Source organism: Mustela lutreola, chromosome 6 (genome assembly GCF_030435805.1).
Source record: "Mustela lutreola isolate mMusLut2 chromosome 6, mMusLut2.pri, whole genome shotgun sequence".
Taxonomy (NCBI): Eukaryota; Metazoa; Chordata; class Mammalia; order Carnivora; family Mustelidae; genus Mustela; species Mustela lutreola.
In genome coordinates this window covers 2,720,676-2,743,755 of record NC_081295.1, presented here as the reverse complement: position 1 = coordinate 2,743,755, position 23,080 = coordinate 2,720,676, and the positions used below count along the sequence as shown (strand labels likewise).

Here is a 23,080-nt window from a genome sequence, read left to right as displayed (position 1 = left end):
AAATATTTATGGAAATCATAAAGTGAAATAATGTAGCTAACAAATAGCAAAATTAAAATTACTTATTTTGCATTTTTATAATAATAAAAGACACTCAAAAATATTTGGTGAGGGAATAAGGAAAGTGCTTGCATTTCTACTCTGTCGTGTGTTCAACACAATTATGACAATTAAAAAAAAATTAAAGATCCTTATTTTTAAAATGTACTGGTAGGGGAGCTTGGGTGACTCAGTCAGTTAAGTGTCCAACTCTTGGTTTGGGTTCAGGTTATGATCTCAAGGTCATGAGATCGAAACCAGCATCAGGTTCCATGCTCAGAAAGTCTGCTTGAGATTCTTTCCTTCTGCCCCAACCCGATTCACGCGTGTGTTCTCTCTCTCTCTCTCTCAAATAAGTAAATCAATCTTTTAAAAATGTACTGGTAAAAGCAAATAGATGAATAAACCTGGGGGGAAAGAATCTCCTACTTTCAGTTTAAAAACTTAAAAAATAAGCAACATATTAAAGGAAATGGACATGAGCTTTGGGGTTTGTCTAACTTGGGATCAGATCAGAGCACAGCTTTGGGCAAGTTGCTTAACCTCTCAAACCCTCAGTTTTTTTCAGCAGAAACTAACTTAATAAAAATAGATTCCTCCCAGGATTGTTCTGAGAGCACGACACTGTCTGTGATGCGCCCAAAGCAGTCTGGCATACAGTAGGAAATCAATGCATATTAAATAATCCTTTTGTACCTGTGAGCCTTAAAGTTTTATCTAATTGTATCAACCAATTTAAGAGCTAAGTATATAGAGGAATCACCACTATGTGTAAAATTATTTAAAAATCTTTTATCTATTTCATGAATGAACTGGGCTATTAATATTCTAAATATGTTCAGATTAATAAAAATGATACAAACCAAGGACCATGTAGCCATTAACATCTTTACTGTGCACTGGCATCACACTCTTTACTGGTGTTAAAGGAATAAATGGAATAAATTTCATGCATTCATTATTTATTGCTGTGTAACACATTACCCCAGCTGTAGCCACTTAAAACTGCACACATCATGACCTCAGAGTGTCTGTGAGTCAGAAACATAGAAATGGATTAGCTGGGTATCCTGCTCACAGACTCATGGTCATAGTCAAGGTGTTGGCTGGGCTGCATCCTCATCTGGAGGTCTGACTGGGGAAGCATATGCATCCCTAGAGTGGCATCCTTCATTATCACCATATGCCATTGGGTAGGAACAAGTCACATGTCCTGCTTTGTGATTCAGGGCTGGGGATTACACAAAGGCATAAATACTATGAAGCAAGAATTGTGGGGACCCTCTTGGAGTCTGCCTGCCACCATCTAAGCCCTGTCTCCTATGTTCACATGCAAAAGACATTTAGTCTCTCCCCAGGTTCCCAAGATTCTCTTTTCTTTGTAGCATCAGCTGAGAGTTCAAAATGTCATTATCAAAATCACATCAAAGGTCAGAGAAGGCTCCTGGTATAATCACTAAGTTCAACTCCTGGGGCCCAATTCCATCTTTGGGTCTGGGAAACCAAAGAGAAGAGCTGTTTACTCCCAATACACCAAGCACGCACTGGTGGGACCAGCAGCCGACAATAGCCACAGACAGTTCTGCTTCAAAGAAGAGAAAAACAGAGTCTAAAGGAGTCTCCAAAGCCAGATGGGCAATGTTGGAAGTTCCTTGATGAGGTTTCAAGGCCTGGGAATAATTCTTGTGGGTTCACCCTCTGGGCTCTTGGTTCTGCTTTCTGAGTCTTCCTTGCTTTGAAACAAAAGGTGGCACCTGTTTGCAGATGAGCATCTTTCTCAGCCTGCTTCCTGATGGTAGAATCTGGGAAGTTGGAGGGTCTCCTTTCATTTTGTACCCTCTTCATTCCTTGCCAAGGAATGAATGCAGAAACCCAAGCTAGCAGGTTTCTGTGGAAGCGACTTTCTCAAAACTTTGTGTCTCCCATGCATATCAATGGGACTCATTTCATGAAACAAAGACCTCAGCCACAGATGTTTTGAGATGCCCCTTCTCTACCTTTGGATCCCGCTGAGATGACACTGCCCATGCTCTGAAGCTCCTTAGAGGCTCCAGAATTGATTGACAGGCTCTGAGGCTCACCCATCGTTTTGAAATGTCCTTGTGTGACTGGATTTCCTGACCTTAGGATCTTTGGGAGACATCATCTGAAGGTTGTAGAGTCATGTCTTTGGCTCCTCTGAATCATAAGGTCTTCATTTTTGCCCTCTAGAGTGGTTGACACTCTGATTTCAGACTTCTCTACTCCAGAGCTGTGAGGGAGTAAGTTCTATGGACTTGGGGCGCCTGGGTGGCTCAGTGGTTTAAAGCCGCTGCCTTCAGCTCAGGTCATGATCTCAGGGTCCTGGGACCGAGACCCGCATCCAGCTCTCTGCTCAGCGGGGAGCCTGCTTCCTCCTCTCTCTCTGTCTCTCTGCCTACTTGTGATCTCTCTCTGTCAAATAAATAAATAAAATCTTTTTTAAAAAAAATTCTATGGGCTACTCCATTTGTGGTCATTTACTGTGAACCCCAGAGCCGATGTGGTGAGCTACAGAATACATGGAGTGCTTCTCCCTCCAACGTTGTGTGAACCCCACTGTTTTATCAACCTAGAGTCCCAGGGGCCATGTGCCTGCGGTTCCATCAGCTGACTGTGAGATCATCTTTACTTCCACGAAGAGATCACGTCTATGTCTCTACTGTTACACCCTTCACATTTTAGAGATTATGCCGGCTAATGTGCCTCTGCCTCTTCCTGGGCTGAGCTCCCATCTCCAGACTTCCAGAGCTCAACTCCCAGCCCTGGTGTTTTCTAGTTGGGTTTCTGGGAAGTTCCATGAGCTCTCCATGTTCCCTGTTTCTCATCTGTGGATGGCAAGGGTGACAAGAGAGCCTACCTACCTGTCGACCTGGGACAACTGAACAGGTCCATGTCCCTTGGGCTGCTCCCCGCGCGACCTGCAGGGTCGGGTGCTCATTGCTGTTACATTGTATCCCGACTGCGGGTGCCGGAGATACAAACACATGCTAAATGAGCTAGGATTTGACACCATGTCTTACACACTCAGGTTTGGCATTACAAAAAAAAAAAAAAAATGTCCTGTTTGTGTGTATGTGTGTTTCACATTCCTTCAGACCATGGGTATAAATTGAAAACAATTTATGAGGTCTCTTTCTACTCTAGAAATCTAAGAAACAAATCTTCAGCCTTCCAGAAGCTGAGGGGAATGAGACAAGTGGGATAGTCAGGCTGCCTAGGTAACGGTATTTAAAAATAAAGTTTAAAACATTACATTCATTTTTCATTTGATATTTTCAAAAAGCATCAGCTTCTTGCTATGCCTTTTTTTTAAGTGTATATTATTATAGTCAATTTTATAAAAAATAAACTAGTATGATTCAATTATTAACTCTTTGCCTGGTTCGTTTTCTCTTGTATTTCTAGAAATAATTAAAGGGAATACTTACCAAGCACCAGGCACTCTGCCAGTTCAACTTTTATTACTTAATTCAGCAATTATGTATCGAACATGTTTCAAGTCAAACCCTGATCTGCCCTCACATCTATTTACTAGAACCTTGCAAAGTGGATATTTCTTTTTCTGGGGGAGAAGACAGACACACAGCTAAGACAGGAGGCTGGGATCTCACGGGGAGCTCACCCCTGCTCGCCGTCTGCTGGGGCGGTCTCCCGCGCTCACCGTGGACAGCCGTACTTCACACACCTGTTGCTGCTTCGTGCACTTCAGTATTTTGATTTTGTAATTCTGCTGTGTGTGCCTTTCTATATAATGCAAGTTTTACACAATTATTAAAGTTATTTTATTACAACTCAATTACTACCTTGATTCAGCTAATTTCCATTCAGTAAATATTCATTGTTCATGTACCAGCCCGTGTCAGGGATTTTTAGTTTGGCTGCTTTTGTAGTAAAATAGTAATAACTCAAGTGACTACAATTTAAATTTACTAGAGGAGCCGAATGTTTTTCTGCAGAAATCCATTTCTGTGCCCTCCTGTCGGACTCTAGCCCTGGCTCTGTCCTGTGCCACTTGGAAAAGGACGTAACCATGCCCTCTGAAAAGCGTAATATAATAAAGGGCTGTTGTTGGGGCGGAACTGTTAGTACCCGCTGACTGTTTGTTTAGCAGATTATCGGTTCTATATTTCTTAATAGCAATCCATATGCATTTTGGATGCAAACTCCCATCACATTTCCACATATATTGTTTTTGGATTTCATTGTCTTTTAACATGAAGTTTTATTTCACTGTATATAAAGGTTTCTACAATGTTTCTGGGTTAAACTTAACTGTTGTGTCTGACTATATCATTTCTATCCAAGAGGCAAAAACTAACTTCTCCTCCGTCACTGAGATGAGCGCATTGGTCTGGTAAGAAACAGTACGGCTCGGTTTCCCCCCGGAGCTGCGGGAGGGGAGGAAGCGCTAGTACACATTTGTTCCGCAGTTCATCTCTTCTCGCTGGTTGTAACAGGCTTGTTATACATTAAACATCCATAATTTGGGGTGTGCGGTACCTGAGTGCCTCAGTCGGTCAAGAGGCTGACTCTTGATTTTGGCCCAGGTCGCAATCTCAGGGTCATGAGGTGGAGCCCTGCGTGGGGCTCGGTGCTCAATGGAAAGTCTGCTTGAGGTTCTATCCCCCTCTCTCTAGACTCTCTTTCTCTCTCAAATAAATAAATAAATCTTTAAAAATAAACAAGTAAACTTCCATAATTTGGGATTTCTTCCCCTAGCGCGACAATTCCGCAGGGATCATGACAACGCCTTCCCAGCCCGCACGGACAGAGGGAACGGTGAGCCTCTCGCCCAGTCCAGAGAGGGCAGAGGGCGAGGAGCAGGAGCCCGTGCAGCGGTGAACCGGCCCAGCGGTTCCGCACACCCAGGCCTGGAATCCGCTCCGTGTTGTACCAGCCTGGAGCACCTCCCTCGTCGGCCCACAGCCTGGCCCGCTCTGACCTTCTCCAGCCCCAGACGACTGGTTTCTGCAGCTGGCCAGGTGCCCGCTGCTATGGTCGTTCTCCCGTCTCCTGCTTTGGTGACCGACACGCTGCCCATCACCCGGCCGGCCAGTCTGAGGACACCGGCCTCACCCGGCTATCTGCTCCATCAACCCCGACTGCTGCACGGGGTCAGGTGGGAGGGAAGGGGGCCCCCCTCAGGGCTCACAGCTCTGCCGGCCCTGGCAGCTGCTCCTGTAAGCTCCAATGCACTTTAGTGACACGAAACCCCAAGATTCTTTCTTGCAGAAGGTCCACCAGGGGCTCTGTCCTTCAGCGTGGGGCACGTCTCTAGGGTGCTCCTGGGGTCCCAGTTGGCCCTGGAGCTCTCAGCACGGTTTCCACGGGGGGCTCAGCTCCCCCACGCCTCGTGGTCTCAGGCCTCCAAGGGCTTGTGTATGCAGCCCCAGGCGGACCCTGCCCAGAACCTTTCTGGATTTCAAACACAGCGAAACATTTCTTGACACGCAGCCAGGCCTCCAGGACCACAAATGACTCCTCTGCGGGTACTAGAGGGACAGCATCAGGGTCGACGCGGAAACAGCCCAGCTCGCTTGCCTGCGTCGGCCACCGTGACCGTTTTAATTCACGGGTTCTAACCTGGCCTGGGCTTAGAGCTCGACGGAAAATAAGAGTGTAGAGAAGTGTGCATAACAACCATATTTTATGAGCAATAACAACAAAAGAATCCGATAATCGGCCGACTATGAAGACAAGTAAAAGTCCAATGAATGTCTACCCTGCCTGCAGGGGAAACGCCTAGTTTACGCGGTCGCTTTCACACAAGGTCATGTGAAAGGCGGCAAGGACAAGTAGCGTAGGAGCTGGGACCTCGGGGCGCCGGTGTGGGCCCAGCTGCAGCTCCGACACGTACAAGCTGCAGGACAGTAACAAGTCACCCTGTTGCCTCCTCTGGGGAATGGGCTTGAAATCAGTCGTGCCTCCCATCTGTGGTCTCCTCGGGAGCCACGTTCACTGATGCGTGCGAAGTCCTGAGAGGGGTCTGACGGCAGAAGTCCGCTGTCAGTGACGGCTGCTCTCACGCTTTCCATCAGCACATCGGTAACCACGTTCCCGTGGTACCCAGACTCTGTGACACGTGTTTTGATTCTTTAAGGTCATTCGGCTTAGTTGCTGTTATCAGCAAAGTTCCAGACAGCGGAGCGTGCTGGGTCACTAAGCTGTATTTAGAAGAGACGTCACTAAATGCCTCCGTGCTGCCCTCCTGAGGATTTATAGGGTTGATCTGATCTTTCTTCCTAGTATGATTTTGAAGGCCACACACATATCCACAAATAACATGCATGTTCCTACATCTCATGCGATCATTTGTGCAAAACCATGCAGGTAGACTTAATGCCACCATGATGAGCAGACAGCACGGGGCCCAGAGTAGGGGCGATAAGGAAATAATAATTTCATGCTGAAATGGATGATCTCGCTCGCTGCTGAAATGATGATCTCGCTCGCTGCTGATTACTCTCTTGTGGCTACAGTGCAGTGTTGCACGGTATAGTCTTCTCCACTGGGTTCAAGTTCACAGGAAATTGTAGACTAGGTTCCTTGACACAAAGCACCATTTTGATCAAATAATGGATTATTGTGGGTGCTTTGTAAGCAAAGCTCACACAACCAATATTTATTATGCAAAGTGTAATGTACACAAAGTAGCAAATGAAATATATTTTTTGATTATTTTAAAAACCATTAAGTGATTTCTGGCATCAGAAATGATAATTTAATTATAATCATTTCCTATTATACATACATATATATATTTATTGATTATCTGTTTAATATAAATTTCCTCAAGTGTAATTATTACTAGAACAATGCCCACCGGGAAGAATATTTGCTGAAAATAATTCATGATATCTTCCAAACCCACCCAAATCCACCATATGCCAGTACTTTCACCTATGTCTCAGTTCCTACTAAATTATTCACATTTAACAACGTCCATTCATGATAAAAACGTCTGCAAAGTAGGCCTACAGGGACCATAATTCAACATAATAAAGACCAGAGATGAAAAACCCACAGCTGACATCACTGAACTCAATGGTGAAAACCTGAGAGTTTTTCCCCTAAGGTCAGGAATAAGACAAGAATGTTCACCCTCACCACTTCTGGTCAACACAGTACTAGCAGTCCTGCCTCAGCAATCAGATAACAAAAAGGAATGAAAGCACCCAAGCTGGAAATTAAGAAGTAAAACTCTCACTATTTGCAGATGACCAGATACTATACATAGAAAACCCTAAAGATTCCACCAAAAAGCTACTAGAATGGATAAATGAATTCAGTAAAGTCATAGGATACAAAATCAAGGTACAGAAATCTGTTGCTTTCTTATAGACTGATAATGAAGCAACAGAAAGTGAAATTAAGAAAATAATCCAAAAAATAAAGAAAAGAAAAGAATCCCATTGACAAACATACCTAAAACAATAAAATATCTAGGAATAAACTTAACCGAAGAGGTGAAATAACTGTACTCCAAAAACTATAAAACGCTATTGAAAAAAATTCAAGATGAGGCAAAGAAATGGAAAGACATTCCACGCTCATGAGTTGAAAGAGAACAAATGTTGTTAAAATGTCTCTACTACTCAAAGCAATCTACAGAGTTAACGCAGTCCGTATCAAAATACCAACAGCATTGTTCACAGGACTACAACAAACAATTCTAGAATCTGTATAGAACCAAACAGAAGACTCCTAATAGCCAAAACAATCTTGAAAAAAAGAAAAAAAATAAGTGGAGGCATCACAATTCCAGATTTAAATTATATTACAGAGTGGTAGTAATTTTAAAAAAAAGACATATAGACCAATGGAAAGAATGGAAAACCCAGAAATAAACCGACAAATACATGGTCAATTAATCTTCAACAAAGCAGGAAGGAATCTCCAATGGGAAAAAGTCTCGTCAACAAATGGTGTTGGGAAAACTGGTCAGTCCCATGTAGAAGAATGAAACTGAACCACTTTCTTACACCAACACAAAAATAAACTCAAAATGGGTTAAAGACCTAAATGTGAGACCTGCAACCATAAAAATCGTAGAAGGGAGCACAGGCAGTAAGTCTACGACACTGGCTCTAGCAACATTTTCCAAACATGTCTCCTGAGGCAAGGGAAATAAAAGCAAAAATAAAGTATTGGGATTACATAAAAATAAAAACTTTCTGCACAGTGAAGGAAACAACCTACCGAATGGAAGAAGATAACTGCAAATGGCATCTCCGATAAAAGGTGAGTATCCAAAATATACAAAGAACAACTCAATGTACAAAAAACAAATAATCCAATTTAAAAATGAGCAGAAGAGGGGCACCTGGATGACTCAGTCAGTTAAGCCTCTGCCTTCAGCTCAGGTCATGATCCGGGGTCCTGGGATCCAGCCCCACATCCAGCTCAATAGGGTCTGCCTCTCCCTCTCCCTCGCTCCTTTCCCCACAAATAAATAAATAAATCTTGAAAAAATAAAAATAAAAAATGGGCAGAAGATATGAACAGACTCTTCTCCAAAGAAGACTTGCAGATGGCCAACAGACCCATGAAAAGATGCTCAACATCATTCATCATCAAGGAAATACAAATCAAAACCACAGTGAGATACCACCTTACACCCATCAGAATGGCTAAAATCAACAAGGCAAGAGACACTGGTGTTAGTGAGGGTGTGGGGAGAAAGGATCCCTCTTGCACTGTTGGTGGGAATGCAAACTGGTGCAGCCACTCTGGAAAACAGAATAGAGGTTCCTCAAAAAGTTAAAAATAGAACTGACCTATGATCCAGTAATTCAACTACTGGGTTTTTACAAAAAAAAAAAAAAAAACACAAAAACATTAATTTGAGGGGATACATGCTCCCCTGTGTTTACTGCAGCATTAGCAACAATAGCCAAACTGTGGAAGCAGCCCAAGAGTTCATTGGCAGATGAATGGGTAAAGAAGATGTGGGTCATAGATACCATGGAATATTACTCAGCCATGAAAAAGAATGAAATCTCATGATTTGCATCTACGTGGTTAGAACTAGAGAGTATAATGTTACATGAAATAAGTCTGTCAGAGAAAGACAAATACCATATGACTTCACTCATATGTGGAATTGAAGAAATGAAACAAATGAACAAAAGGAAAAAAAAAAAAAGAAACCAAGAAACCGACTTTCACCTGTAGAGAACAAACTGATGGTTACCAGACGGGAGGAGTTGGAGGGATGGGGAAATAGGGGGTGGGGGATGGGAATTAAAGATTATACTTGCCATGATGAAAAAAATAAATTTAACCAACTGAGCCACCCAGGCGTCCCGAAAAAATATAAATTTAAAAAGTAAACATCCACATTTCTGATATTCAGCTTCTCTAAGTTGACAGTTTTATCTTGGTAACAACCAACTCAAGAGAGAGCACGTTTACAGAGCTCTGATTCTGTAACCAAGCTGAGCTGGTAGTTTCAGAAATGGGCAAGATTACAATCTACCCTCTTTAGGCTTAAAACAGGGGATCCTCCTTTCTGAGGGTGGATGTTGGAAAGTGCAGTACTGTGTCGAGTGAGTCGGGCCAGGATTCGTGACCTTCCCGAGGGCTTCTGAGCACCAGCCACGCCGGGTTCTTCGTGGAAGCACCAGGTAGCTGGTTCAGAGGAACCTTGAACTCAGCCCTTGGGAATCGATGGGCCGGGGCCTGTGCTAGCTTTCCACTGCACCTCTGCCACTCTGTCCTCTAAGGCAGAGACTTCCTGCCCTTCCGATGAAGGCCACCATCCATGAACCCCGTGTGCAGTGGGTGAGAATCGTAAGTGACACACAACGCTAATCGCTACTTGGAAAGAAAACCAAATGGATTTTGTATTCCGTGGCAAAGGCAGCGGTGCCCAGCAAGCGCACTTGGAGATCTGATCTCGAAACACGAGGTAAGAGACTCTGCTCCTGGGGGCCTTGATGGGGCAGGGGCGGGCGGGTGGTCAGGGGCACCCGAGCCCCCGCGCGGCCCGCGCGCTCCTTGAGTGACTCGGTTACTCCGCCAGTTCCACGGCCCCCGTGACGTTCCTATCTGTCCATTTTCTTCAATATGAAAGTCTGGAGCTTCTCAAGGAAGGAAAAATCGAAACCGTAAAACAGTAAAACCGAGAAAGTGTCGCCATTTAGCGAAAGTAGCGCAGTAGCCCCAACCGCGGCGGCTTTCGGACGCCGGACGCCCGCCGAGCCTCCGGCCCCGGCTCCGGCTCCCGACTGACGGGCCGGACGGGAAGCCAGTGGCGCGCACGAGCGAGGAAACGGCCCGACTTCCAAGCCCAACGAAGTCCCATCAACATGCGGTGACTGACGCGTAACGCACCACAACCGCGCGTAGGTCCGCCGCGAACCGGACGGCGGCTGCGACGTTGTCCGAGAGGCCTGCGGACCCCGCGGGCAGGGGCACGTCCCGGCCTGGGGGATACTCGAGCTTCCCCCGAGCGGGTTCCGCTGCGCGGCAGACACAGGCCCTCGGCCCGGCCGAAAACCGCCTCCCTCGTCCGACGCCGCACCCAGCCCGCGGGCCCCGCGCCTCGGTCTCTGCGCCTCCGTGGCCGAGAGCAGCGCGAGGGGCGCGGACCTCACGGGCTACGGCATCCACCGGGTCACGCTCCAGCGCGGTGCGTCCACCCGAACCACGGAGAACAAGACGGAAACGGTTGGTTCGCCTCTTGTCGCAGGACACGCGTCCCCCTCGACGGGGCTCCTACTGCGGCCGCGGCGCGTCCGGCGGGAGCGGCTCTCGGGAGAGGCCACAAGTGCGCCGCCGAGGAAATGCGGAGTCGGACCCCTCCCGCCTCGCGGACACGTGCGAGTACCAAACCTGCCCAATCCCTCAGAAGCCGGTTTGTAAAAATACATTTGAAAGCGGGCATTTTGCCCATCCCCCGCAGAAATCCCAGCTTCCGAGTGCGACGCTGTGACCCGGGCCTCGTGCCCCAGGAAGGGTATGACTGACAAGCTGGGGAAGGGACAGCCAGGGACGGTCCGGCCCCTCCAGCTGCCCTCCCTCCCCACAGCCCCCTGGACAGAGCAGGAAACCAAGGCAGGAAAGGGGAGAGGCCAGGAAAGCCCAACAGGAAGGATGCGCAGGAAGGATGCCCGCGCAGGAAGGATGCCCGCGCAAGAAGGATGCCCGCGCAGGAAGGATGCCCGCGCAGGAAGGATGCCCACGCAGGAAGGATGCCCGCGCAGGAAGGATGCCCGCGCAGGACTTCGACTCTCCTGTCGGCGGCCCGGTGGGTGAGGACTTCTAAGTCCGTGAGGTCAGGGCACCTGGTGGCTCAGGCAGGTGAGCTCCCGAGTGTTCTTCAGCTCAGGACCATGCTGTCGGGTCGTGAGAGCCACCCGTATGGGGCCGCGTGGCCGGCAGAAAGTCTGCTTGAGATTCTCTCTCTCCCCCGCTCGCCGCCCTCCACCCGTCTTACAATAAATAAATGCAATCTTCAAAGTCTGCGGGTGCCCGTAGCCGCAAGTACGGGAGGCTCTCCGGAGCTGAGCCTTGACCGCCCGACTGTAAGGAGGCCCGGCTCGTCCCCCGTGGGGGTCACTATGGCCACACTACAGTATGCCCTCCCGTCGCGTCTAACACGGGGAAGAGAATGATTCCTCTGGGGGCTAAAGGTGTTAAATACTGTTCCCACGAGGAATGATCCTGGAGCATCTCGCTCAGGCAGAGAGCCGAGAAGGGTCAGAAGGCCGCGGGCCATCCTGGCCACCCATGGTCCACCTAGAGATCCATCTGGGACACAGACTTTCTTTGTCATAAGAAACCTAGGGGCACCTGGGTGGCTCAGTGGGTGAAGCTCATGATCCCAGGGTCCTGGGATCGAGCCCCACATCGCATCTGCTTCTCCCTCTCCCGCTCCCCCTGCTTGTGCTCCTTTTCTTGCTGTCTTGCTCTCTCTCTCTCTGTGTCAAATAAATAAAATCTTAAAAAAAAAAAAAAGGATCGTATTTTGACTTGTTGGTTGCATCAAAAACTTAACAAAAATATTTGCTGAAGGTTATTAAACATTACAAAAGTTTGCATTAGAAGCTGATGTTTTTCCTGCTTTTACTCTCAGCCCATCTTTAATCCATGGATTAAAGCCGTGTCAAGAACAAAGCCATTTCCTTCGTGTGGGTTAGCATTTGGTGAGAGCGTTTTTTTTGTTTGTTTGTTTGTTTGTTTTTAAAGATTTTATTTATTTTATTTATTTGTCAGGGAGATAGAGAGGGAGACCGAGCACAGGCAGACAGAGTCAGGCAGAGTCAGGCAGAGAGAGAGGGGGAAGCAGGCTCCCTGCGGAGCAAGAAGCCGATGCGGGGACTCGATCCCAGGACCCTGGGATCATGACCTGAGCCAAAGGCAGAGGCTTAACCCACTGAACCACCCAGGTGCCCCGAGAAGTTTTTTTTTTTCATTCTTTCCTCTGAGTCTGTTGTCCGTGACTGTTTGCCACACACATACACACGCGCGCGCGCGCTCAAATACGCGTGAGTGAGCTGTGCGTTCGTATAAATTGCGCACAAAATGTGTCACTTTGAGTCACTCCATTTCCTCAGTATTCTCCAAAGAGCCTCTGGCCCTGCAGCCTTAAAAAGGAGAGGACAGAGAAAAAAAAACCCAAACGGCCAGTTGCGATCTCCCCGCTCTCATTAAGGGCTCCCTGTCAGAAACGGGCTGAGGAGAGGGAATAAGGGGTCATTTTCCTTTAACATGGAGAGGAGTTGCTTTCAGAAAGGAAATTCCCCGAGGAAGTTGTTTTAAAACCAATAACTGTTCGGGAGGAAGCCAGCAAAAGGTGGGAAGCGTTTCGCTTTGATTTCCCGTCTGTGTATTTGGGCTCAGCCCAGACAACCTTTTATGCACATATTAACAGAATGTTAATGAGTCTCCTGGAAGGACCTCGGTATTTGACACTGAGTATTGTCAACAAAAAGGGTTTTGGTGTATTTTGTAATCCCATCAAGGTGCCTGTGGGGGGTGGGGTGCAGGGCTGGGGAGGTGGGTGATCCCGGGGCCTGGGAGCGCATTCCTGCTTGAACTCAGCTGGGCAGAGCGCGGAGGGAGCAGGAATGATCTCCACATCAAGGAGTCTTCTGGGAGGTGCAAACGTCCCCTTCAAAGTCTTCAGGTGGTGATATTTATCTAACCCCCGCGGGGGGGCAGGGGTTCCCAAACCCGCGTGGGAATCGAAATTACCTGGACAGCTTCCTGGGGCATCTGGCGAGCCCACCCCTGCGGCCCCCGGCCCCCGGGTGGGCCCCTCCGCCCCTCGCTGCGGTGCAGGGAGCACAGCCAGACACCCTGCTCTCAAGCATTGATTCTCAGAGACTCTAGAGCTTACCTTGTTCCTAGAAGGCGAGAAGCAGCTGGTAGGAGGCAGCAGGAGGCACAGAGAGTGACCCGAGTGTGGCTGTCATGGGGAGAGGGGACCGCAGGGGTGCATGGAGCCGGGCCAGGAACCAGGAACCACTGTCGTCCCAGAGAAGGGCGGTGGCGGCCGGGCCCTGGGACAGGGTGACGGTGACCAGGGCAACAGGGATCCACACACAGTGAAGAGCCTGAGGTTTGCGCGCGGCCACAGGGTTGTCCAGGGCGACCCGAGGTGGCGTGATTTCCTCAGAGACACACACAATGACCGTCGCCAGTCCAGTCAGCTCCCGATCCCCCAGAGGACGCGCTCAGGACAGCAGTGACTCTTGCTTCGGGGTCTGGGGACGGCAAGTCTGAAGTCGGGGCTCCTGCTCTGTCCCCAGGCTCCAGGACGGGACACCGCGCTGCCTCTCCAGAGTCTGTCAGCGTCTGCTCTGTCTTCACGCAGCCTCGGCCACTGGGTCCCGGCCTCCCCTTCTTATTAGTCAGTCATTTTGGATTTGGGGACCCCCCCCTTCCACCTTCTTACATCTTCCACGAATTGATTTCTTTTTTAATATTTAAGTAATTTCTATGCCCCATGTGGGGCTTGAACTCCCAACCCCGAATCCAGAGTCACACGCGGCACAGACAGAGCCCGCCGGGTGCCCATCCATGACCCGATCCCAGGACAGTGCCACATTCTGAGTTACTGGGGCTTGGGGCTCCCTGGTGCCTTTCATGAAGGGACACAGGAGACCCGATGACCGAGAGCTCACGCACAACGTCCCTCACAGAGGGCTCACAAGTCCTTCTGTGGGCGCGCGCGCTTCTCCCCCGGGCTCGCCCTCCGCCACTTACCAAGGGCCCGAGGCGGTTAATAAAGGTGCAGTGTGTTCCCCGTGACACATCCTGGGATTCTCTGACAATGGGTGCCTTCTGCAGCCTCACAGATGTGCCCGGCTCTGCCATGCCTGGAAGCAGGAGCATCTCGGACAGATTCCAGCTGCTGAACATGCCACAACGTAACCCAGCGTAAGCCCGTCGGAGGACCCCTTCACGGCAGCAGCAAAACCACACGGAATCTGGGCGTGTTAGCCGTGAGCCCGTCAACAGTCCACATCCCTCTGCTGCTGGAACTCCGTGGTGGCTCCTCGTCTGACCCAGAGTGAAAGCCAAAGTCCTTTGTGGGCCCTCTAGGCCGGTCCCCTGACTGCCACATCTCTGCCCTGCAGACACATTCTGACCTCACCACTCCCAGCATGCCACACACACCCCAGGGCCTTGGCACCTGCTGCTCCTCCCCTGGGATGGTCAGACCCAGAGACCCACCCGCCGCTTCCCTCTCCTCCTCTGCGCCCCCTCCTCGGGGTAACCCTGGCCATCTCACTGAAAACGCAGCCTCTCCCCAGCACCCCAACAGCCCTGAGCCTGCCTGTTCTTTCCCACAGCCGGTGTCCCTCCCTTCACACCCCTTCCTTCTTACCTTTTCTTTCTCTGTCTTTTGTGGGTACAAAGTAAACTCCATGAGGCCCAAACTGGGTTCATCACGTGCCCCCAAGAGGGCTCCCGGATTCGGGCCTCCTGTCAGTTTCGGCTCCGGTCAGGATCTCAGGGTGGAGGGACTGAGCCCGAATTAGGCTCCAAGTCAGCAGGGAGTCTACCTCCGATTCTCTCCCTCTGCCCCTCCTCCCCTCTGGGCTCTCTCTCTCCCGATTGCTAACAAATACATCAATCTTTACCAAAAAAAAAAAAAAAAAAAAAGAGTAGCTCCAAATTTGTGGCACTTGATAGCTTGGGCAGTGGTCTTCTGTGCGAGCCACGAAGCCAGCAAACCTCCAAACGTGGGTTTGTGGGGGAGAGCAGGGCGGTGGGGAGGCACGCCAGGAGCCAGTGAAAAGCTTCCTGCACATCCCGGTCCTGTGGGCCATTGGGAAGGAGCCGGAGTCTGCACGGAGACCGCATCTGAGATTCAGTGTCCGGGCGGCCGAGGCGCGTCTCTGGGGAGCCTCCCGAAGCCACTCAGACAGAGAAGGGGGCAGGAGGGCGCTGGCCAGGAGCTCTGGGGCCTGGGGCAGGGGTGCGGGGGTGCGGGGGCGGCGGGCCCTGGCATTGCCATCCCCTGGCCAGTCCTGTGCGGTTTTCCCCGAGCCTCAAGTTCTCATCCCCACGGTGGGCGGAATGAAAGCCAACAGGAAGGTTTCGTGGTGAGGGAGCGAGATGGACGGAGCGTAAGTGCGGGTGCCCAGCGCAGACAGCCGGGCCTCCCCAGGGCACGGGGCAGGCGTCGAGGGACACCCCACCCCGGGACCCGCAGCAGGCGGCAGACCTCCTTCCCCTTGGCCTGGCTTTCCTTTGGCCCCCGCAGGGCCCTCATTTCCGTGGGGGGCACATTCATGGGCTTCTCACGGGTGGCAATTCCCGGTCCGCACATGTCCTTGTGGAGCTCAAGGTCGTGCCAAGGGAACTACCGCATTACAGAATTAGGAACTGATGATGAAGATTGCCCGCAGCACCGGGGGACCCACTGGGGCAGCACCCCGTCATCTTGATGAGGGATCCGAGTGGTACCCCTTTGTCACACGTCACTTCACCGGCCCCTCAAACTGTGTGAACTACGTCGTGTGTAAATCACACTTCAGTAAAGCTGATCAAATGTACGATCTTTTAAAGTAATAAAATACGACACATCCCTCTCCTCCTTTCTACACCCCGGGTGACCCTTCTGAGCTCTACGTGGACAAGCTCTACCTGTCCAGAAAGACGAACAGCCGCACACAGGTGCGAAACCCAGGCTTCCCGCTGCAGGACTGCTTGGTCAAAGAGGGAAGAATGTGTCATCGTCCACGGTCGACTGCTGTGGGGGACTCAGAACGGTATTTGAGAATCACATTTATCCCTTTGACTGAATCCAGAAAAACTCCATGTTTGGGCCAGAAGCATGTAGGGTTAATCAGGCGCAAGCCTAGATTTCTCCTGGTCGCCATGAAGGAGCATGCGCCTTCATTCAGGGCAAAGTAGGAGAAAGGCCCACTTTCCAAAATTTAGACACTTTTTCCCCCTAAAAGTTGTTAGGCTGCAGATTTCATACAAAACCCCAGGGTTGACCCCTGAGCACATGCCTGCTCCCATCCAGAGGAGAAACTCTGCCTTCCACCAAAACCGCTGCGCAAACCTTCTCCCGGGCGGGGGAGTACCGCTGTGATTCAAATCAACATCAGTAAAGTTAAAGGGGCCAACGGCGCCCCCGCACTTGCCGTTCTTCCTGCGTCGGTCCTTCTTCCTCCTTGTCCTTTAAAGGAAATGATGCTCCTGGACGTTTCTTTCTCTTAGAATCAGAGTGTGGGCTAACCAGGTCCCCCAACCGCACCGCGTCCTCCTTCACCGGCTCAAGCAAACTGAAACAGGCTGAGTCTATGCAGTGGAGGCCCATATAGGACTCCGGAATCTGCGACTTCCGGCGGAGGAAACAGAGCCCAGAGTCAGCACCACCTGTGTGCAGATCGAGGCCAGAACGGGAGCGACCGCCGACGGCCGCTCACTGCCTTCTTCAGGCACGTGACATCCAGATCTCTGAAGCGTCGACATTCATCCTGGTGCACTACGAGCCGTGGGTCCAATTGTACCTTTTCCAAATAACGAGCTGCTCGTCTCCATGTCATCTAGTAAGGAGTCCAGTGATGGGACATGCTGCACTGGTCATTCTAACCTTCCATACGTGCTCGCCCACATCTGGCTTTTCCGTTCTGTTCCACTGATGCATTATTACCACTCTGTTCTACGGACAGAGTTCTAATACGTCTTCATATCTGGAAGGTTTAGTCCTGACCCCACCTAAATTTTTCATTTTCAAGGTTTTCCTGGTTATTCTTGTTTCTTTCCCCCATGTAAACTGTAGAATCATTTCATCGAGCTCCAGGAAAAAAAAAATAGCCCGCTTTCACTTGGGATTACATCATTTTTGAAAAGGAACATAAATCTTCCTATAGAAGAACCTTGTACATTTATGCAGGTCTGATTTGGTGGCTTTCGGGAGCGTTTCACAGCATTTCACATATTTGTTTGCACATATATCGTACATAATTGATGCATATATAATTTATATGTTTGTACATATGTACTTCGTTCCCTAATGAAACTTGACATGCTGAAATTTTTGCAGGGCTGCGTGCAGCTCTGAGGAATGGTGCCCAGTGCTCTGTGCACTTTCCAGTTCCACCCGCGGATAACATCTTCCAAAACTAAGGTCTGATATCACAACCAGGCTATAGACATTGGTAAAAATCAAGATTCAGAACGTTTCCACTTGTACAAGACCCTTCCTCCAAGTCCCGCCTGTCCCCACGCCCTCTGTAACCCTTGGCAACCACAAATCTGTTCCCCGTTTCTATAAGTCTGTCATTTTGAGAAAGTTACGGAAGCGGAATCACACCGTATGTCACGTTTGTGGGCTGGATTTTTTACACATAGGTAATTCTCTGGAAATTCATGCCGATTAGTGTATACGTCCGTGGTTCGTGCCTTTTTCTGGCTCGGAGATACTGGGGTCGGGTTATTTAACCTTTTACCCATCAAGGGACACCTTGGTTGTTTCCAGTGGTCAGCGATCATAAAGAAAGCTGTTGGAACATTCCTGTACAAATTAAGTCTTCATTTCTCTGGGATGAACGCCCAGGAGGGCAGCGCCGGGGTCCTATGGGAGCTGCACGCGGGGCTGTTAGGAAAGCCCCAGACCGCTTCCCAGAGCGGTGCCCGGCCCGGGCTCCCAGCAGCCGTGCGAGCGCGCCGCAGCCCTCCAGCCTGACCAGCATCAGCTGCTGTCACCGTTTTCATTTCAGCCCTCCGAGAGGTACGTGCTCTGACCTCACGGCGGCGGCGCGGCTGTTAACTTACTGGCTCGCGGCCCGAGTATCTTCTCATGGGCTCAGGGTCATCTGCATGTCTCCTTCGGGGAAATGTCCCTCCGTGTCTTCTGTTCATGCACTAAGTGGTTTCTGTGCTTTTTACTGTTGAGTTCTGAGGCCTGCGTACACGTTCCAGAGACCAGCCCCTTATCCCGAGGCGATGGGCGGACGCCTACACTCTGTGGCTGCTTTGTGTCCTCTTATCAGGCCTTTTACAGAGCAAAAGGTTTGGATTTTGATTAAATTCCACTTACCAAGTTTTCTTTTCACAGATGTTTTGGTATCAAGCCTAAGAAATCTCTGCCTGTATTTTGAATTTTTTGTCTCCTGAGTTTTCTGCTACAAGCCTTAAAGTTTGACAGTTTACTTTTAAGTCTGTGCCTGCTGGTGTGGAAGTTTATATAAGGTATAAGGCTAAGGCTGAGCTTCACGGGGATTTCCTCCGCGGTCCTGTGGCTTCTGGACACTGAGTTGTTGCACTTCTGTTAGCTCAGCCGGGAAGAGTCGTGTGGGTCTGTCGGTCTCTGAGTTCTCTAGTGCGGTCCGTGTTCCAGCATCGCATCCTTCCCTCCACAGATGCCGCAGGGTCTGGACTACTGCAGCTTTATAATAAATCTTGAAATCGAGTAGAATGATTTGTCCTGTTTTATTATTCTTTTAAAAATGTGTTTTCGTGATTGGAGTCCTGTCGGCTTTCCATATAAATTTTAGAATGATCATTTTCTATGCACACACACACACACACACACATCTTGCTGGCATTTTTGATAGGAATTGCATTACACCTGTAAATCCATCTGCGGACGATTGACACCTTGAGCGAGTTAAGCCTTCCCGGTCCGTAAACACGGCATGTCCCCCTCTGCTGATAGCTTCTCTGATTTCAGGCGTCTGCCTCGCGTCGTCTTCTGCCTGTGGACCCTGTAATGGTTTCGTTAAGACTACTTAATGTTTGTAAATGGCAAATACAGACATTTTTATTTCTTCCTTTCCGATCTGTATACTTTGCATTTCCTTGTCTTGCTTTATGGAGCCACATGGTGACTTAAGAGGGCGAGGCCAGGCATTCCTGCCGTACGCCCCCGTATGCCCAGGCTTTGAGAGAAAGCATTCCGGCTTTCACCGTGAAGGCAGCTGGGAAGGATGTGGTCCCCGGAGAGTCTTCACGAGGAATCCCCTCGGCCCTATTTCTCTGACACCGTTTACCATGAGTGGGTGTTGAATGATTGGTGTTTCTCCGCATTGACTAATAGGATCATATGAGCTCTAGTGGCCAACAGAGTGCATACTCTCAAGTACCGAGCCGGCCTCGAACACCCGGAGTAAGTCCTACGTGGTGGTGGTGGTGGTGTACTTTTACTTAAGCTTCACTAGATTTTATTTGCTAATATTTTGTTCAGGGTTTCTGTGTCTATATTCCCAAGAGATGTTGGGTACTGTTTTCTTTTGTACCACCTTTGTTTTTGATATCGAGCTAAAACTAGCGCTGATTCAGTTTAAGTAGCAGAAACACGGTCAGTTTCGTGAACCACGTTAAAAAACTGTCAGGAAATGTCAGCGTCCGTGTCAGGAAGGCTACTCTCTGATGCACCCGTCCACGGGCCGGCTCCCAGTCTAGCCCGGCGCCCTGCCTCCTTCGTGTCTGCATAACCACCACGCCAGGCACATGTCCCGAATGCTTGCTTTAGGGCTGGACGTAGTACGACTGCGCACCCTCCACCCAGTGGGCTGGCCTAGGGACATGCCTCCCGAGGGCTGAGGCACAGAGGGCGTGTCCAGCCAACACGCTTTAACCCCAGCATGCTCGATGGGTCTGCTAAGATCATGAGCCAGAGAAAAACCACAGGCCCAGCCACACGGCCAGAAAGCAGACACCCCGCCGAAATGAGAGAAGCTGCACACGGTAGCAAAGCGTCAACTACTCCATCCACCACAGTCCTTGACCATTTTAGCAGGAAGAGCGCTCAGCGAGCAGATCTGGGTTCCAGGATGAGGGCTCGTTGCTGCTGGGCTGCCCTTGCTACTTGGCCCTTCAGTGGACTGAAGTGAGAAAGCACATCTTAAAAGTTGGGGATCCTGGGTGGCTCCGTGGGTGAAGCGTCTGTCTGTGGCTCGGGTCACGATTCTGGGTCCCTGGGATTGAGTCCTGCATCAGGATCCCTGCTCGCCGGGGAACACTCTTTTCCTTCTGCCTCTGCCCGCCACTCCCCTGCTCTGCACACGCGCTCTTTCTATGACAAATTTTTAAAAATCTTTAAAAAAATAAAACATGACTTCACGGCAGTATTTTCAGTGTAAACGTAACATTGAAGGTTTTACAGACATTTGTCCACTTGTATTTTCTCTCTCACATGAAAATCCTTCATTTATAAGAACATTAATAAAATTGCTTCCTTTTACCTTATGCATAAGATGGATTCAAAGTAACAATCCTTTTAAAGAAGATTTTCTTTATTTATTTATTGAGGGAGAGAGCGCGCGAGCGAGCAGGAGTGGGGGAGGGGCAGAAGGAGAGGGAGAGAGAGAACCTCAAGCAGTCTCCGTGCTGAGCACAGAGCCAGACTCAGGGCTCGATCCTGTGACCCTGAGATCATGACCGGAGCCAAAATCAAGAGTCGGATGCTTAACCGCCTGAGTCCCCCAGGTGCCCCCAAAGTAACAATTCTAATATGATTCCTAACAACAAATCACCACGTGAAGTTTGAGATTTCCTGTAATTCCTTTCGCAAGAGGCGATCCTCCCCTGAGCACGTGTGAGTGTAGAGTAACGCAAGTGCCCGGCCATGAAGAACCGGGAATTAAACGTTTTCTCTATGTGGCTACGTTGTCCGTTTGATATGCGGCTGGCTTCACTCGTTAGAGTTTTCAATTTTAGGAATTTTTGTCCTGTTAATTACGTGATATAATTACATGGTCCGCAGCTCGAGGGGGGTTCGGGGCTGAAGGACTGGAGCGTCCCGTCTGCGGGAGGCTCGCTCTTCCCCACCGGTCCCTCCGGGCCACCCTCTGGCCTCGGCTTCTCGGTTTCTGTCGATATGCGTATACGCGCCTGATTCTTGCTTCTCGGCCGTGGTGAGGTGCGTCTTGAGACATCCCTCCTTCCGCTCGGGAGACTTCCTTGTGTCACGGCAAACAAGGCCGCGGTGAATGACCTTGAGCACAGCGATTTGAGGCGGGCTCGCCTCGGTGCTCCGCAGCGGGCTGTGGGGCAGCCAGGGGCGGGCAAAGGTCGCTGCTTTGTCTCTCCCAATCTTTAGAATAAAATAGTGTTTTTAACCTGAAGGCATCCTTGGCTGATCTCGCCTGTGTTCGATGAACTCATCTCTCAAACCTCTTTGAGACGAGGGGTTTGGCCCTTAGTTTTTCCTCGTAGTAGAGCAGGATGTTCTACTCTTCATCCTGAAGCCTCAGAAGGACTCCCTGCGCTCCCGAGCCCTCGCATGTTTTCACTGTGTCCTTATTCTTCAAGTGTGCTTGAAGGGTGTGCTTGTGCCCCTGTGCGTGAGTGTGCCTGTGAGTGTCCGCATCTGCTTCTGTGCGCGTGTGCACTCGTGTGTCTGTGTGCACGCGCCTGTATCTGTGAGTGTGAGCCCCTGTGTGTCGTGTCCATGCTCTAGTGGGGCGGCGCAAGTGGGGGCACGTCTGGTTTCGGGCAATCCCACCTGCTCTCCTCTGTGTCTGTGCGTGTGAGCCCGTGTGTAGGTGTCTGTTCCTGCGTGTGTGTCTCTGCATGTGAGCTCATGTGTGTCATGCCTATGCTCCTCTGTGTATATCTGCGCGTGTGAGCCCATGTGTGTATGTGTCCATGCTCCTGTGTGTGTATCTCTGTGGGTGAGCCCTTGTGTGTGTGTCATGTCCATGCTCCTGTGTATCTCTGTGTGTGAGCTCATGTGTGTCTGTGTGCACGCTCCTGTGTGTGCATCTGTGTGTGTGAGCCCATGTGTGTCCTGTCCGTGCTCCCGTGTGTGCATCTGTGTGTGGAGGCTTCATGATTCAAGGGTAACAGGGCGTGAGCAGTGTGTGGTGCCGAGGGGTAGCAGGGACTATACTTTTTCCCATACTTATATTTCGGGTTTTTATCTTTTTAAAAAATGTGTGCCTCTCCCATTAGCATCTCTTAATTTATGAACAAAATAGGGGCAGTGTTACTGACCGCGTGCCGGGGGATCCCGAGGACCAGAGATCAAGAAACTCCGTGAACGAGCCGCTCCACCCAGGCTTCTCCACACCTGCTCCAGGTGAGGACAGAGGCGAGTGGCCCTGACTCCCATGCGCGTAATTCCCTCTGACGGGTCCCTCAGCCCTGGCAGCACCGGCTCCGACACCATCATCATCACCGGCTTCGTCGGCCTTCTTTCTGTGGGAGCCAGCAGGCCGGTGCGGATCAGCTCTGTTTTATACAGCCCAAGGCGTAAGCATGAGTCTCTGCCTGATTCCCACAGGTGCTGACCTCAGCACAGAGAGGTTAACCAGCACCGCCAGGGCCACACAGCACAGCATATGAACTGACAGCGACAAACAGAAATCGTGAAGACACAAACCCAGGTTGCAGACACTCACACAAGCAGTCACCGCCTCTCCCAACAAGACTCAAACCTTCGCCTTCCCGCTGCGGCCCCCAGCCTCCCCTGCACCTTGCGGGGCTGGCTGGCTGGCTGGCTGGCTCTCTGCAGCAGGTACCTTCAGTGGTACCAACACCCACACAACCCAGCGGCAGACCCCGCCCTTCCCCATAAAGAGCACAGAAAGCTTTGGGATGGTTA

At 50.1% G+C, this 23,080-nt stretch overlaps 1 protein-coding gene across 2 annotated transcripts in view; it reads right to left on the bottom strand.

Annotated features, from left to right (window-relative positions):
• The window catches only part of LOC131833378 (uncharacterized), a 73,473-nt gene extending 59,877 nt beyond the window's left edge, over positions 1-13,596 (bottom strand). For both annotated transcript variants that reach the window (XM_059176570.1, XM_059176569.1), the window contains exon 1: positions 13,406-13,596. The gene's annotated coding sequence lies outside the window, so the exon portion shown is untranslated. The remainder of the gene's footprint in view (positions 1-13,405) is intronic.
• Between the last annotated feature and the right edge of the window lie 9,484 nt (positions 13,597-23,080).